General features: G+C 43.3%; 1 protein-coding gene across 1 annotated transcript in view; it reads left to right on the forward strand.

The window, feature by feature from the left end:
* The window catches only part of LOC137562552 (uncharacterized), a 43945-nt gene continuing 28802 nt past the window's right edge, over positions 1-15143 (forward strand). Inside the window, exons 1-3 of the mRNA XM_068274005.1 lie at positions 1-1049; positions 4909-5025; positions 6584-6961. The gene's annotated coding sequence lies outside the window, so the exon portion shown is untranslated. The remainder of the gene's footprint in view (positions 1050-4908; positions 5026-6583; positions 6962-15143) is intronic.

Genomic DNA, 15143 nt, shown 5'->3' on the forward strand with positions numbered 1-15143 from the left:
TGCATTTTATCGACAAGTTTGAAAATATCATCTAGGAGAAAACTCAGGAGAAAAAGTGAATTGCATAGGGCCCCATGTGTTCTACCTGTGATTTGCATGAGTTTCATCTGGGTTCTCTTTTTTTTTCTCACATAACACAAAAGCTATTGTAATGAGCTTACCTTCCAGCGGCAGGTCCCGCTGCGTCTCCGGCGTGCTCTGGGCGAGCGGCGGGGCTTCTGCGCTGGAGTCTTTTGGCGGCATCCCCGGCGTTCCTCCGACAGTGTCTTCTGACTCGCGCGTGCGTGGTGCGACCTTTGGGTCGTGCGCGAGTTTGGATGAGCCTTATAGGCTCAGGAGGAGGGTTTAGGGATGACAGCAGGTGAGGTGATGTCACTAGGTGACATCACCAGAGGGGAGTGGCTGCAGATGGAGTACTTTTGTATTTAAGGCCAGAGCATTTAGTGCTCACTGACCTTGATACTAATCAGTTTGCTGGTTCTAGGTCTAGCTAGCTACTTTGAGCTACATTGATATATTGTGTAGATGCACAATATATATGTACTCCAGTTAGTCAGTCTTTTTTATTTCCATATATATTCTTGTAATATTATTGTAACATCATATTGTATATTATCCATGTACCGACTTCTCGCTGGCCTCTTGACCTCGCTCCTGTCTAGTCCTTCTGTACCGCTGCCATCTGATTTATGTTACCGACTCGGCCTTTCCCTGACTTTGTTACTGCCTGATCCTTTCAATATGACTGACATCTGCTTTATATGTATGACTCTGCTCGATTATTGACTACGATCTAGCCTAGCTACTCTGTACCTCGATATCTCTGACCTGTAAATGACCTCAGCCTGATCTATACTATGCTTTGTACCATTGTTTTATTTATACCTGTACGCTACCTCATGTACCCTAACGTAATACTGATATTACCTATATGTTATCTCATCACACACTAGCGTGATAGCTATCAATTGAGACAATACAAATAACATTTATATCTCACTTTTTTTTTCCAGCGGAGGAGTACTCAAAGCTCTTAAGAGTTTTTCAGGGTATGTGGAGGGGACAGTGCCTACAGGAGGGAAAAACATCGAAAAGACCTTATAGTTTTTATGAAAATCGATTTTAAAGTTTCATAGGAAAAACGTTTACATTTAAATGTGGCAAATGACAGTTAATGTAGCAAACCTAACAGTAGTGTAGATTCAAATCCTCCAATACACAGCTGTGTGACCTTACCGGAACCCTTTGTACCATTCACGGCATCCACGGCATCCATATCTCACCGGCTATGTGGCAATTGCATGCCTTCTCCTGCTGTGCCGGGTCATTCGGTCTGCTTATTGCTCTCCGCGGCATCCCGCGGTATTGGAGGATTTGCCAGGGCTGAGAACTGTTGGGAAGCAAGTGTTTGCAATTACATACGGAGGGACTGTGAATCTTTCAAGAAACTGCAATTGCATGTATATTGGATCACAAGACTGTCCCCTATTGATCAAAGCTTCATATTGCAGCCTTCTTAGAGATCAGAGTGCCACAGTAGAATGCAGTTCAAGGATCGGCCGATCCAGATCTGATGTGTGTGGGTTATGAGAGTGGTCGTGTGCACTAGGAGTACTCCTGTGTGAATTGTGCCCAGGTCCTATATGTTTTTAGGGGTTTGGGGGGTTATTTAATGGGCCGGTTGCAATGATTTTCCTATAATAAAGTAATTTTTGCATATCATTCAGTGAGTGGCGGTTGTTTGTGAATTTGTTGCTTGAGTTGAGAATATCAACCTGCCTTCCCTCTGATTTTTCTGAGGTGAACTAAGCCCAATTAAAGGGACCTGTGCACCGTTTTTTCAATTTTTTTTGTGTAGATTTACATATATCAAAAGAAAGAGCAATGAATTTCGTGAAGGGGTTCCCAGGGAGTCCATAATGCTTTGGCCAGGGATCGCTATACAGCTGCAACATGGCTGTATAAAGACTCCTTGCAATTGTATCTATTTTTTTTATTTTTTTTAATGTTCAGAGGGTGGGAAATTTAAAATAGAAATGACATGGGAACCCCCCTCCTCAGCCTCTTTAACCCCTTGTCCCTATGCAGGCTAGGATAGCCAGAATGCGGAGCCCCGGCCGAGTGGGGCTTCGCACCCTGAGCTATTCCAGCCAGCATGGTCCATGGTATGGGGGGATCCGGGGGGGAGGGCAGCCAGGCCTCCCCCTCCCCCTCGGAGCCCTTGTTCAATCCATGGACAAGGGGCTCTTCTCCACCTCCAGCGCCCAGGAGGAGGTGGGGGCGATGACAACGAGCTTGATTGTAGGAAAAGATCAAAGTTGCACACCGACACTACACACCCCCGCTCCCCGCCGCACAGCACATCTCTATACTTTGGCCCATCATAATAACCAAATTAACTGTTATAACCTAATCTAGTCACCTGCTGATATAACCAATGTTGTAGTTGCATTCACATAGCCTAAAAAAAAATCTTGGCTATATCCAGCACCCTTTTATAGACGAAAAATCTTTGATATAAAAGGGCACCTTTTTGTAGCCAAATCAAAAACCTTGTAGCCAAACCTTGTAATCAAAAATCTAATCTATAAATTGGTGCCCTTTTGTAGCTGAATCAAACATCTCAGCAATAAAAGGGCAACCTTTTGTAGCCGAATCAAAAACCTTGTAGCTGAATCGAAAACTCGGGCGCCCTTTTCACCAGCTTGTAGCCGAGATTTGCAGTAAATAACATTAAATAACATAAAGTCTACACAGATGGCTCAGGTGCCCTTTTCAACTGATCTCTTAAAAGCACATAGGGCCATACGCAATTCACTTTTTCACCTGACTTTTCTCCCAGGAGATAATTTTTCTTCTTTAATTTAGAATAACTTTTTAGTACTTTACAATGGAAAAAGTACCAAAAAGTAGTAGAAAACGTACTATCAAAATTATTTGGAGTATTTTTTTTGCTTTCTAGTGATTTAAAAGACATTTTATCGACACATTTGAACATTTCACCTAGGAGAAAACTCAGGTGAAAAAGTTAATTGCATATGGGCCATCCTGTCTTTTAAACTATAAAACAAAGCAGAAATACAGGAATGACCATTGAAACTTTCCTGCAGTAAAAAGGTATCTCAAGCCGTCTCTCGCTGCTTCTTGGCTGCTCAATTGCTTTAGAAAACAGGACAGTTGGTTAAAGAGTTTAAAGAAGCTATTTTGCATAGATAACAACTACTACTCATACAATTCATTATCTCATATGTTTATTTTTACTTCAGGTTTGCTTTAACCCCCCTCCCCCACCCCCGGCGGTATGATTCTTTCCAGGTTTTAGGGTCTAAAAGCGTTGCAATTTTTTTGCAGGTTTTTAGAACGTAAAAAGGGGAATAAATAACGCTGCCAGAGAGCCTGCAGCAGCCCCTGCATGTTACTCACCTCCATGGGATCCAGCGCTATAGTACCCCCACCATCCTCCGGGTGGCGCTTTAACCCTGTACTGAGATCGCCATCTGTCCTCATGATGATGGCCTCTGAATCCCGGGGGAGGTGAGTCAAAACGCCCGCTGTGCATAGCAGTCTGCCCAGACCTCCCGGCGGCTTCCACGAGTTACGCTCGGGATTACCACTCCTGGCTTGTTTTTTCCACCCCAAGCCTGACTCGGGATAACCGCCAAGGAGGCTAAAGCCTCTCTGACTATAAAATATTTAGTAATGTTAGTAATATTTAGGGATGCATTAAAGTAAATCTGGTAAAGTTGCCGTACGCAGGGAGCACATGGCAATTTTACCATTACTAGTGCAGGGGGAGCACCGGCCATCAACCTTTAGTGCCTCCTGTGTTACTGCGGTAATGCCACACAATAGCATTGATATTATTATTATTGTTGATTATATAGCGCCAGCATCTTCCGTGGCGCTGTACAATAGCAAACAAGGTATAACAATACATAGTATACAATATAACACTTGATACAAGACAAGAGGGTATAACAGCTAATAGAGTGGACAAATTAACTACGTTTTTACAAAAGGTGGGGGATATGTACACCCATTACACAGCATTGTGAGACAAAAGGGGAAGAGAGCCCTGGCCAAAAGGCCTTACAGTCTAAAGGTTTAAGGTATAGGACAGTAGGTAAAGGGAAGCTGTGTGTGGAGTGGTAGAAATGGTGGTCAGTGGGCAGTGTCCTAGGTAGGAGAGTATGCTTGCCTGAAGAGGTGAGTTTTCAGATTGCTCCTAAAATTAGTAAGTGTGGGTGAGTGGCGGATGTGTTGAGGGAGAGTGTTCCAGAGGAGGGGAGAGGATCGAGAGAATTCTTGCAAGCGGGAGTGAGAAGAGGTGATCAGGGAAGAAGACAGAAGGATATCGTTAGCGTAGTGGAGATTGCTTGTAGGATGGTTTCTGGAAATAAGTTGATTAAGATAGGAAGGAGCTATGTTGTGGAGAGCTTTGTAGACGAGAGTAAGGATTTTAAATTGTATCCTTTGTGTAACTGGCAGCCAGTGGAGGGAGTGGGACTGACAGAGGGGGATTTTGGTTGGAGAAGCGGGAGGAGAGGTTGTGCAGCAGAGTTCATGATGGACTGTAGCGGGGCTAAACGGTTGGCAGAGAGGCCGCAGAGCAGAGAGTTGCAATAGTCTAGTTGGGAAATAATCAGGGCAGTCAGGAAATAATCGGGAAATAGCATGGCAATATGTGCGTGAACCAGGTAACACAAATGGCATTAAGTGGTAGTGGCTGGTGTGCTAGTAACAGTGAAATTGTGCAGGAAGCGCACAACAACTTGGCAGGAGTTTACTGCATCAATTCCTATCTGCAAACAAATAGCATTTTGCAAAATGTGAAAAGTGTCTAAAACTATTCTTATCTTAACACCTCCTTTTTATACCAACTTAGCCTTGTTTCCTCTCTCTTACAAGCAATACACACTCCCCAAACAGGATATAGCAGTGATCACACATTGCCCGCAGTATACTGTATTGACTGCCCTGTATAAGGAGACATTTGGCTACTGATTTTACTCTTCTGTTTTCATGGTAAGCAAACATTTCCCTATTATAGGGTGGATATTATTATACTTACTGCATATATTTTATCTTCACTCCACTCCAAGCATATGCTTCAGGCTGGGGATAATTGGGAACACGTTGCTTGGTACTGGAGGAGGGGGCACCACTGAAGGACATGGAAGAACCGTGACAAGCAATAAAACTATCTGTAGTTAGTCATTCAAGTTTCTTTGAGTAGAGTAGGGCCTGGTGTTAGTCGTAGAGCAGATATGCAGACATCAAACCAACAAACGTTGATTTGGGTAATTGAATGACTAACTGTACATGATTTATTGCAGTAGACTAAACACATTGGTGCCCTAGCAATGTTAACAAATACCTGCAGGCACCTGAAGAAGCGGACTGTGACCCGAGAAATGAGTTGTCTAACGTGCATGAATAAAACAATTATTTTTTCCATTATTTATGGTTTGTTCTTCCGAGAAGGTAAGATGTTATATCCATCACCATCACCTGTTACACATCATTCAGGGCACCTCCAGCAGTATTTAGTCTAGTCTATACCCTAAGGGGTCCCAGACAGTAACGAAGACTGTTTAGTCCTCAGAACCCATCCAGGAGAGTGACCAACCGACACCTGTACCCGCAGACTCGGGATAACAACGGGAACAGTTAACTTCCTGTAGGCTCTGACGATAGTTGCAAGTTATTGCAAACCAGCTTTGTATGTTCAAACCTACTTTCTACCTATAATCCTTATCCTGCAATACTGCTCCATCGGGCTCCTGGTCTCTCTCATCACAGATACTTGGAGGTTATGATCAACCATCAAGGATCAACAGTTCCCCATGGTATATTCCAAGCTTTGACATTTTAAGTTTATTCTTCAGGCGGGTCAGAAATGTACAAAAGTGAAAGTAATATACAGAGAATTATGATGATGTTTATCAATCTGTAGAGATGTTGGCGAACTGTTCGCCAGCGAATCTCTATGGGCCGATACTACATCCGGGCCGCTATGACCCATAGTAGTACGGCTGCGCTGGGCCGGCGGTGTGCGTCTTTGATCGCGCGCCTGTTGCCGGGCACTCTCTGCGCATGAGCGTGACGTCACTCATGACGTCACACACATGTGCAGAAAAAATGCCCGGCAACAGGTACGCGATCAAGGATGCGCACCGCCGGCCCAGCGCAGCCGTACTACTCCGGGTCATAGCGACCCAGAAGTAGTACAGGGTGAGGTGTTCACCGTTGAACGGTTTGGGAACCTACATCTCTATCAATATGAAACCTGTCCATGTCGTATAGTCTTACCTCCTTTGCAATGTAAAATACCTCATCAGTGCTTAGATCTATTGAACCCTGACAGCAATTGACAATAAAAGTAAAATACAAACAGTAATCAACTTAGTCTCAGTCAGAAAGCAGCAATGGCCACTGAAAGATTCTGAAGAACACTTCCATATCAGCATAGCTTCCTGGCTGATTTAGTAGTTCAGTTTATTACAAATGTATTGAAATCACAATGCATTGTCTTGAATGAACTGAATTTAATAACAAAGATTGTCTGTTCTTCTATTTTTAGGAATAGTAACCTCCACTGGACAGTACTGTATTTATCAGGTGACAGCTCATACCGTGACATATGGAAGTTCTGTTACCGTTCCGTGTACAGTCTCCGCCCCTGAGGAACTGGAGGAAGATACCAAGATAGAATTTCACTGGTGGGAGACAGATGGAGAAGACTGCTCATCTTCCAAAAATAAACTCAGTTCTGCAAACATTTCAGGGAGGTATAAGAACCGTCTCTCTATACCGAAAGACTCGAATAAGGCCAGGGCAGAAAATCTCATAATTACAAGACTCAAAAGGAATGATGGCCCTAGATTGTGCTGTGGAGTATCCAGTGATAAACTAAACTTTAAAATGAATAATAGTTTTGGGACTCTTCTGCTATTCCCAGGTAAATACATATGATTAATTTATGTCTAATGACTACTTCTTATGCATTTGAAGCATCAGGGACAGCCACACTATCCCAGGGAAAAAAGCCGCACTATCCCAGGGAAAAAAACACATACAGTATATAAGTAGATAAATACTTGTTCTCCTTACGTAACATATGTATGGTACTGTCCACATTTTGATTTCAGTGAATACTATACAGTAAATAAAGAGAAAACTGTTTGAGACATTTTCCATTTTAACTACCTCTGACTAAAGCCAATGCTGATGTCATTTCCTCCCTTACTCTTCTTTTCTCATAGAAACTACACTGTCATATCTAGCTTGCTTTGTAAACACATGTGAGCACAGCATAGATCACATTTTCAGCAGCCTCACACTGAACTGCCCTCAGCCAATCAGTGAGGAGCAGGAATATGGGAGGGGAGATAACAACCTTCCTTCTCATCAGCAATATACCAAATATTACAACAGAAACATTTTGGATCAGATTGGAGTGCACCTGTACCCACAGACTTGCAGAGTCAGGTTACAGGCTGCACACTGACTGAACACAAAACGATGAGAAAATGTAATTGAATTTTGTGGCTGATAATACCACTTTAAGGAATAAAGAAAGGAAAATATACTTTTATGTATGTTAAAAAAAAGTTCAACATTTCCCTTTCCTGTTTGGCTTCTGTGTATAATGAGGCAAAGCAGGTAATTTAGGTGCTTCCTCTAGTGCCTTGGAACTGGTGTGTGTTAGGATGCCATGCCCCACACCCTTTGCTGACTCTTCCTCCCGGTAAGCACCAGCATTTGATTTCAGCGTGTACACGCTGTCTTCTTGCACTTTCTGCACACTCTTCAGCTGCTTTTCTTACACTCATCTACCTCAGTGGTTTATCTGCTATTTTTCTGCACTAATATTGCACTTTACTCTTTTCTCTGCACTTTTGCTTCCCTTATGGGATCCTACCTCATGTAATATGGTTTATGGTTTATGGAATATGCTTTGATTACACTATATATTGCTGAGGCTTTCTGGTTACTCATTAATTGTGTGGCTGGCAGTGTGGTTTATGGATTTTTTCCCCACTGCCATCCAATATTATTGCTGCTAAAAAATTTTATGTGATGTGGAAACCTAGTCATTTTTGTACATATTCTTATTTACTTTGATTATTGGTTGGGTTTTGTGCATGGCTGTCCTCATTGTTTTTAAGTGTTTTTATGTATTTTGTGAATAAAGATGATGATATACCGTATGTACTCGAATACAAGTCAACCTCATGTACAAGTCGACTCCAATATTCAACCATCTTAAGCTGGAATTTTTTATTGACTCAACTATAAGTCTACCCAGCAAAGTTAATGGCTGTACTTGGGGATCAGGAGGGGTTAATGACTGCACTGCATACAGTATTGTAGCCATTAACCCCTCCTGTGCCTTAAGTGCAGCCAGCCCCCCCATGTGCTGCAATTATTCACTCCCTGTTATGCAGCCCAGTATCTCCCCCCCCCCCCCCTGCCCCTTTCCTTTGTAATTGTTGTTGTCTGGACTTTCACACCTGTGCTTTATTGGCATTTCCTTTCCTCAAAGTATCACTTACCACTGGGTAAATTGCTGCAAATGGGAATGTCACTAATAGTACACACATTACTCAGTATGCTTCATGTTGCTCCGACTCGTGTATAAGTCGACCCCTATACTTTTATGAAATGAATCAGACCTACATTTCTAAATTTATACTTGAGTATATACAGTATTTATTTACGTGAGTGATGCGGTCTGTCTAGGGAACTACTGTGTCTTGTCTATTTACTATATACACTTTGAGTTCCATTCTGCACACTCATTTTTTGATTACCCAGATACTTTTGGGTGTGGTTGATGGTGCTTGCCCTTAGTGTGCTTTTTTCGGAACTAAATATTTTCTGATGTATTTATCCTTTTCTTAAAGAGAACCCGAGGTGGGTTTGAAGAATATTATCTGCATACAGCGGCTGGATCTGCCTATACAGCCCAGCCTCTGTTGCTATCCCAACCCCCCTAAGGTCCCCCTGCACTCTGCAATCCCTCATAAATCACAGCCACGCTGCTGACAAACAGCTTGTCAGAGCTGGCTGTGTTTATCTCTATAGTGTCAGTCTGCTGCTCTCCCCGCCTCCTGCAGAACTCCAGTCCCCGCCTGCATCCCTTCCCTCCCTGCTGATTGGAGGGAAGGGACGGGGGCAGGGACCGGAGCTATGCAGGAGGCGGGGGAGCAGCTGAGACTGACACTACAGATGTAAACACAGCCTCACAGCATGGCTGTGATTTATGAGGGATTGCAGAGTGCAGGGGGACCTTAGTGGGGTTTGGGATAGCAACAGAGGCTGGGCTGTATAGGCAGATCCAGCCTCTGTATGCAGATAACATTCTTTAAACACACCTCGGGTTCTCTTTAATGTATATTCAGTAATGTGTAGAATATTTTCTCATAACGTAAGGAGCTTTAACGTCCCCTCTAACAGGCACAAGGCTATGCAGGATTATGCAAAACATAAACCAGTTATCACAGCTTTACAAGAAACTCGCTTAATTTAGGTTGTATTTCCTAAATATACACACTCCTCCTATAGGAGAGTTTTTATGGCCTCTTCACCTACTTGTAAGGTGCAAGGAGTCACCATTGTTCAACACAATGTTGTCGAATCTGATCAAGTAGCTGACGATGAGGGTAGATTTAGAATAGTACTTATTGAACAATAACCGTGTTCGCATTTTCAATGCCTGTTAGAGATACTCAGAAATTCCAATTTCCAATTACGCGGAAATTCTGATTTCTGCCAATGCCAATTACTTTTTCCATGATTTTCTGATTTTTGATTCTGATTTACAAGTACTGGTAGTCTTTTTTTGATCATTTTTTGCTTTCTCTGATCGGCCAAATACTTCCGAGTTGATTCTGCATTCTCTGTTTGGTCCAAAACTTCCAAGTTCTGTGATTGGGTTAAAATTACCAAGTTGTGGTACTGCCATTTGATCATTCTATCTTTATATAAATCATTTAAATTCATTAGGCCCGCCAATCTCATAGGCAATGTATTGATGTTGTACCAAACTGTGAACATTTGTTATAGTTTGTATTGGACAGAATAATGTTCAGGATTATATTAAGGTCTGTGAAATATTGATGGTGACTTTGTACTTCTTTAGTATGTAGTTGAGGGTCTTGATGAAAAGTTGTTTCATTCCATGGATATTAGATGTAACAATGTATAGAACGATCTAGTCCATAGACAAAATATACTACTCTTGAGGCATAGAAAGAGATTGAATTGAACGACAACAAAAAGAAACATAAAACATAACCTCATTCACAACGTTATTTATAATGACATTGTTAATCTCACCACTATATTATCTCATACATTTTATTAGGTAAAATTGTGCAGCTAAGTATTAAGAGAGCAGTCTGGCCTAAGATATTTCTCCGTTGTTATATTGCGTTTATACATTGCTATGAGAGAGACAAAGTCTAATTTATCTGTGGATTTCCAGTTACTCGTTATTGTGCATTGGGTTGCCATCATTAGATGGCAGATCTGCAATCAATATGTGGGATCAATTTTATCTATATCTATACATAACAAGGCTACTTGTGGTGTCATGGAAAATCCCGGGTCTAACTGCTGCCTTATGTACTGCTCTACAGTCTCCAAAGGTCAGAAAAATGTGGGCACTCCCATAACATATGTATTATTGTTCCTATGGAATGTGAACATTTCCAGCATATGGGTGAGGAGGTAGTTACTTATGAATTATGCTAGTTTCCTAGGAGTTATATACCCATATTTGAGTATCTTTATATATTGTTCCCAATGGGAATTACACTTTGAAATTGTGATACTTTCTTAATTGAAGAGATTGTTTGATTATTAGTAGAGATGTCGCGAACCTCCGATTTTAGGTTCGCGAACCTCCGCGAAAGGTTCGGTTCGCGAAAAAGTTCGCGAACCGTTATAGACTTCAATGGGGAGGCGAACTTTGAAAATTTTAAAAAATTCTACCAGCTGGAAAAATTATATAAAACATGTTTCAAGAGCTCTAATACCTGGAGGCACACCTGATTGAGTGAAATACACATCACTGCTGGAGGACCCACCCTCCCTCCCTCCTCCAAGCAAGGTCCTTATACCATTTGACTCAGTTGTCTGCCTACACTAATTAGCTATGGGACAGCTGCTACACACTCTGCTAGGGAGATTTTAATTAGCCTCTTGTGGGTCTCCTCCTTCCTTCCTCCCTCCTACCGGAGTGAGGAGGGTCTCATCTGCCAGGGAATTATGCTATTTCAAAAACCAGTTCACATCACACCATGGCTGGGAATCGAACCCAGATCTCACTGTGTGGTGGGCAAGTCACCCTAACCACTGTACCATCACACCAGTACTAACTGAAGCTGGCCTAAAATTTACCACTTATGCTAAATGCAATAGAAACATTAGGTTGCTTAAAGGGAACCTTAACTGAGAGTGATATGGATGTTTCCTGTAAACAATACCAGTTGCCTGGCAGTCCAGCTGATCTTTGTGACTGCAATAGTGGCTGAATCACACCCTGAAACAAGCATGCAGCTAATCCAGTCTGACTTCAGTCAGAGCACCTGATCTGCATGCTTGTTCAGGGGCTGCGGCTAAAAGTATTAGAGACACAGGATCAGCAGGCGATTCAGGCAACTGGTATTATTTTAAAAGGAAAAATCCATATCCTTCTCCGTTTAGGTTCCCTTTAAGGATTTGTAGCATAAAAGTCAACTCACATTGGCTGGGATTTGAACCTTGGTCTTACTGTGTGGTGGGCAAGCACGCTAACCACTGTACCACAACACCAGTAGTAACTGAAGCTGGCCTAAAATTTACCATTTATGCTAAATGCAATAGAAACATTAGGTTGCTTAAAGGGAACCTTAACTGAGAGTGATATGGATGTTTCCTGTAAACAATACCAGTTGCCTGGCAGTCCAGCTGATCTTTGTGACTGCAATAGTGGCTGAATCACACCCTGAAACAAGCATGCAGCTAATCCAGTCTGACTTCAGTCAGAGCACCTGATCTGCATGCTTGTTCAGGGGCTGTGGCTAAAAGTATTAGAGACACAGGATCAGCAGGCGATTCAGGCAACTGGTATTATTTTAAAAGGAAAAATCCATATCCTTCTCCGTTTAGGTTCCCTTTAAGGATTTGTAGCATAAAAGCCAACTCACATTGGCTGGGATTTGAACCTGGGTCTTACTGTGTGGTGGGCAAGCACTCTAACCACTGTACCACAGCACCAGTAGTAACTGAAGCTGGCCTAAAATTTACCATTTATGCTCAATACAAGAGAAAAAGTAGACAAGACAAATAACATTTATATCACACTTTTCTTCTGGCGGACTCAAAGCACCAGAGCTGCAGGCACTAGGGCATGCTCTATAGGCAGTAGCTGTGTTAGGAAGACTTGCCTAAGGTCTCCTACTGAATAGGTGGTGGCTTACTGAACAGACAGTACCTTGTGAGACCTAGATATGTTGAGTGGCACTCCCTTCTTACAGATCTGCAGAAACGTGTGTGTGGCATAAAGCAAACAATTATGTCTCTCACCCTTCCTCCGGTGACCTTGCATCCACCTGCGCAGACGTGTGCTCCTCGGATCGTGGCAGGAACAAAGACTGTCGGTACAAATCAGGGAGAGAAAGAAAGAAACATCCGGGCACCATCCGTCTTCAAATGCGTGTCAGTGTTTATTAATTGTTTCAGGTCACATACCATTGGAGCTGTCAGCTAAACATCAATGTGATGATGGTGGTGAGTTGGAGGTGGGGGTGCCAGGTATCAGTCGGGGCTTGCGACGGCCGTTTCGCGTCTGCTAGACGCTTGGTCACGCTGCGCTCCTATTGTCAAGGCGGGCTGTAAGCATCCGGTATATGCGGGAGATAACCCCGCCTCTTCCGGGTGTTACGTCCGCCTGTGTTTGGAGAGATCAAAGGGAGGGATTGCGGGAGGGGCACGGGCGCGTATCGTCTAGCCGGCCGGACTACATTACCCATAGTACGTTGCGGGAGAGGAGTGGCAAAGGTGCAGGGGATCCCCGACTCCATCTTGCCTACCAATGGTTAGCGACAATTGTCGCCAGCTCCACCCCACACATAGCAACGTGTTCACTCTGTGTACATTTTGACAGAGTGTCCAAGCAACGGGTAAACATGCCCAGCCGGTAAGAACAATTCTTAATGTACAGTCAGATGCCGCACGTCCGATTCCGCATCCCTCCTGGAATTCCGTGTTTTGTGACTTAGTGAACACAATAGTGGGTTAAAAGAAACCTCATTTAAAAACACGTAAGACCTGGGGAAATAAGACCTAGCTACAGTCCTCAATAACCTTAAAGCTACAGTACACACCCTAGATACACTTATAAATTTAAAACCTCTCATGACGGGATGACAAGGGCATCAAACCAAACAATATACATATATAAAATATACACATATATATTATATCACCGGAAGTAGGGGACTTTATAGAGGCACCACTCATGTTCCTGCCATGATCCGAGGAGCACACGTCTGCGCAGGTGGATGCAAGGTCACCGGAGGAAGGGTGAGAGACATAATTGTTTGCTTTATGCCACACACACGTTTCTGCAGATCTGTAAGAAGGGAGTGCCACTCAACATATCTAGGTCTCACAAGGTACTGGTTGTTGCTTCTTTCTTCCCTCTACTGAGTAGAGCACCCCTACCATGACCTCACGATCAAATGAGGCTTCAGAGAATGCAGATGAATTCAGTGATAGTGACAATGAGATAGATCTACTTGACATCGATTCACTGTTATGTGTGAGTGACAAAGTGGCTGTAGGAAGAGAGGACTTGACAAACTTCTTCTCAAATACAGCAGCCTCTACAGAAGCAAACAAGGAGGTGGGGGCCCGGGTTTTGGAGACCAAATTGGGGAGACTTAGCGAGCAGGAAACAAAACTTTTCTGGACAGTCACTACCCTAAAACGATACAAAGAGGACGGCATTGTAGCCAGGGGATTCAGACGGTACTGGGAACCATCCGAGTACCGCGAGGACAAACAGTTTGTCGAGGATTGGACAGTGGCACATTTAGATCTGGCCAAGAGATTACAAAATATAGTACTGGCACGCACCACAGTCGAGTACAATAAAGTATCGGCTGACCTGAACGATACGAAGCAGAAATTCGAGATTTCAGTCACGAGAGAGAAGTTTACAGCAGTAACCTCCAAAATAGAGGATAAAATAATTAAGATCCAAGATGAAATTAAAACGAGGAAATTAAAAAAGTTTTTTCGCGACAAGGAGGACTTCGATAAAGGCAAAATTTTTAATTGGAATCCGGTCCCTTTCCCTTAAAATCCAAGAGGCCGGGGCTATTGGACCACCGATTCGGGGTCCGATAGTGACCCAGAAACAGGGAAACAACCAAAGAAGACCCCTAGGAGGAAACCTAGAAAGAACCCCAAAACCCCTAAAAAGGAGGACAAAGGAGAACCGTCTGATCCAGCATGTGCAGGAGCAACGGGCCCTTTAGAAGTAGAGTCCGACGAGGAAGGGGAAGTACACGTAGCGGGGTCCTCAAAGACAGTGCACTGGGAAGGGATCAAGGAGACCAAACAACCAAAAAAGAAACGGAAAGCCACGGCTTAAAGGCTGGCAGACAACAGGAAACTTTACAAGTAGTGAATATTTCAGGAGAAGTCATTCCCCAAGCCTGCATTACTCTTTTGAGCCGAGGACTTAACTTTTGCCCTACCCAAGACTTCGATATTGTAGCCTTCACCATTGATCTCTACAGATCCATACGGAAATTGGTGATCTGTCAGAAGTTTGGAGAGCGGGACAATGGGAATAAACACCAGGAGAATATATCACCTTTAAACATAAATTTCACACACCCTATGACAGGAGCCACAGAGATTGGTGAGCCGGGGTTTACCCCAAGTGCCACCAGTCAGGCAATAGAGGGTGGCTTATTGTATGCCCCTCAGATGACACAGGGTTCTACCACTAGCAACTTGGTCTCAGGGCCAACTATGCAGTGGGACCCCACGGATGAGGAGGTAGAAGCCCTGTTGAATGAACTTTGGGAGGAAGGCGGGAGAATGGACTGGCCTAATGCCCTATCTGTAGGGGGACTCAC

The sequence above is a fragment of the Hyperolius riggenbachi genome, chromosome 3 (genome assembly GCF_040937935.1).
Source record: "Hyperolius riggenbachi isolate aHypRig1 chromosome 3, aHypRig1.pri, whole genome shotgun sequence".
Classification (NCBI taxonomy): domain Eukaryota; kingdom Metazoa; phylum Chordata; class Amphibia; order Anura; family Hyperoliidae; genus Hyperolius; species Hyperolius riggenbachi.